Below are 3618 nucleotides of genomic sequence, written 5' to 3'. Positions count from 1 at the left end.
CCATCAATTCCTGGGGCTTTCCCCGATTTAACTTTCTTCATTGCTTCCACAACTTCTATCCTACTGATTTCTTCTTGTCTTCTCACCTCCCTCCTTCTCCCAGCCATTCCCCAGCCACTTATACTCGCATTACTACCATCCTCTACGTTCAACAATTCCTTAAAGTGTTCTCTCCATCTGCTCACTTTTTCTCCCTTCTCCACTAGTAATCTACCATTTTTATCTTTCACTCCCCTGCTAACTTCACTTCCACCCTGTCTTACTCTTTTCACTTCTCTCCAGAACATTTTCTTACAGTCCCTCCACTTTACACTCAAATTCCTTCCAAATTCCTCATCCACTCTCTTCTTACTCTCTCTTACCAATCTTTTCACCTCTCTCCTCCTTTCCACATATAACTCTCTCTTCCGCCTCTCAACTTCTTCCACGCCCCTATTTCTCATCCATTCATTGTATGCTTTCTTCTTTTGTGCCACAGCCTGTTTCACCTCTTCAGTCCACCATGCTGTTCCTTGCACCCCCCTCCGTCTTCTCTTCCTTCCACACACCACATCACATTCATTCATTCATTCATTGCCAGACGCCATGTATCCCAGACAGGGTGGCCAAGGGCTTAGAGTTAATTGTTTTACATCACATGCTGCACATATTTCTTCTGTAAATATCTTACACATACCTTCCACGTCTCCCATCTGCTCCAATTCATATTTGCCCAATCGTTCCTCCACTTCTCTCTTATACTCTGCCTTTTTCTCATCCTCTTGTAACCTTTCCACTCTCCTTGCAACTACTCCTTCCTCTCGTCTTTCCCTTCTTCTATTCCTCCCTCTTACTTGCATCCTAATTCTGGCCACCACCAAGTAGTGGTCAGAAAGTCCACTCCCCCAACCTCTATACACTCTTGCATCCTTTACACATCTTCGCATCCTTTCATCCACACACACATAATCAATCATTGCCTTCCTTTCATTCAGTTCACCACCCACCCTTCTCATCACTCGCCATGTATACCTGTGGATCATTTTATGCCTGAAGAGAGTATTGGCTATCACCAACCCCCTCCCAGCACAAATGTCCACTAACGCACTCCCATTCTTATCTATCTCAGCAGGCACACCCCACTCACCAACTATTCCATCCACCTTCACATTACCAACTTTACCATTCATATCACCAATCAAAAACACTCTCTCATTCCTTCCAAACTTTTCCATGCACACTTCCACTTGTATGTTAATGTCAGTAAACCATTCATTTGAATTGTTCCTTTTGAGTTTTTATTCCATTGTACATACAGTAATACAGTATACAATATGTTTTGATATCAGTTTCATGTTGCAGCTTTGTCAAGTGATACAGCTCAGTCTGTCTCACTATTTTCTGTTTTATGTACACCATTTCTTTCCTTACATACAGTATCATCGTCATCTTTGTCATTCATGCCTTCCTTCCTCCTGGGAACCCCCAGATAGGGGATGGGCATGACAGAAGCACCTGCAGGCTTCCTTATCCTCACGCCTTTCTCACTCTCAGACGCTACTCTTCCTCTTCCTACTTTTTTGTTCAGTATACTGTTCCACTCTTCATTCATACCACATAAGGTCTGCCTCTGTCAACACTGCCCTCTATGTCACTTTCACATACTTTCATTGCCACCTATTTTATTATTTCTCAGCAGTTTTTGACTTTTTTTTTTCATGCTTGTACCAGACCATTTTATTCATGTCAGAAAGAACCTTTTATATATCTGAGTTTGGTTTTACTTTTAATTTCCCTCTTATACTTCGTCTTGCCTTTTTCTGTGTGCTGTTTCCTCTTATATTTTGTCTTTTTTTTCTCTCTCTCTCTTTCTGATATGTTTTCCTCCTATACTCTTCTTCTCTCTGCATTCTTTCCTCTTTTTGTGTGTTATGCATCCTGTTATATTTGTCTCTTTCTGTGTTCTTTAAGTCTGTATGTTCTGTATGTTCTCTTGCCTCATCTTTTTCTTTGTTCTCTTTTCCCTTGTACTTCATGTCATTTTCTGTGTTCTGTTTCCTTATACTGTACTTCATTTCTGAGGTCTCTAATTCTGTGTTCTCATTTATTTAATATTTTCCTCTTTTATACCTCCTTTTATTTGCTCTATTTTCATTTACCTTTTCCCCTTGAGCCAATTTTTCTATGTTTTCTGTTCTCATTTATCTTTTCTTTCTATATATACATATCACTGACTCCTGGTTCATTGAAACATCCATATACATTTCTTTAGCTTTATGGAATACACCATATCATACAGATGTAGAATTTGCTCAGTAGTACATGGGAACAACATGCATAAGAGATTACAGTAATTGAAATATATATACAGTAATTGAAATATATATACCTGATTACTGGTCTTCATTGACAACTTACACAGTCCAAAATAAAGATAAGATCAAAGTAGAGAAAAGATAGAAGTTAAGGAATAAAAGGAAGCATTCATACAAGTTTGTGTGTTGTGTTGGTGTTCTGCCCACTACCATAACATGTATGGTTGTGTTGGTGTATTGGAGTGTAGTGTGGTAAGTATAATATATCTCTTGCCACCATACTACCATCACCCACACTCTTCATTCTATACATGCATGATATTCCCACACTCCAACTGCCCACAAACATTACCGTATATGCAGATGACATCACCATAACAACCACACACCACATTGCAGACACACCCTGCACACTGCAACAGGACTTCCTCAACACACTGCAGACTTGGGTCAAGGACAGCAGCCTGATGATTACCCCAGCTAAATCCACCATCCTACTCATCACCAGCAGTAAACACTAACACAGGTATTTCCCTCACATTACACTTAACAACGTACAAGTTCCACAGCCTCCCTCCATTAAGATCTTTGGTGTGGCATATGATCCTGAACTTACTTTCAAGGACCACAAACATGGCATCAGGAGGTATTGCACCCCCAAACTTGTGCACTTGGGACAACTACAGGGCCAGACTTTAAGTAGGAAAAAAGAAACGCTACTCCTAATCTGCAAATAGTATATCAGATTAGTTATGTCTTGTGCATCCCTGGCATGGGTTGGAGGGAAGAATGATGGTTGAAATACTGTATATCTGTAACCACCACACAATGCATACTATGTTCATTTTACCTTAACTTTGGCAGAAAATTGCCCTGTCTATATCCAGTACTGAGATGTAGCAAGAGATTAACATTAGAATATGATGCTAGTTATAAAGACGTGCTGTAGAAAGAACACAGAGCCAAACTGTTGTTTTATACTGCCACTGAGCTGTGTGAAATAAGCTGGAACAGGACAAAACTGTGGCCCAGGTTAACATACAAGGACTTTACCAGCACCACAAGTGGTGTCACAGAAATATTACAGACAAGGACTGTGTGCTTACTCCATAGATCTCAAAATGGAATGCACACTCCCAGTTTTTTATGATAATTTCTGAAATACATGATGAACCATGTTTGGCCCTCTTGTGTGGTTACAGCGTTGTGTGGTGCAGTATGTGATGCTGGCTGAACATATGTGATAACCACAGGCATTGTGTAGTGCAGTATGTGATGCTGGCTGAACATATGTGATAACCACAGGCATTGTGTAGTGCAGTAT

This window comes from Coenobita brevimanus, chromosome 109 (assembly GCF_032717465.1).
Source record: "Coenobita brevimanus isolate Jiangsu-jjx chromosome 109, ASM3271746v2, whole genome shotgun sequence".
Taxonomy (NCBI): domain Eukaryota; kingdom Metazoa; phylum Arthropoda; class Malacostraca; order Decapoda; family Coenobitidae; genus Coenobita; species Coenobita brevimanus.
Note: the sequence above shows the minus strand (reverse complement) of the source record.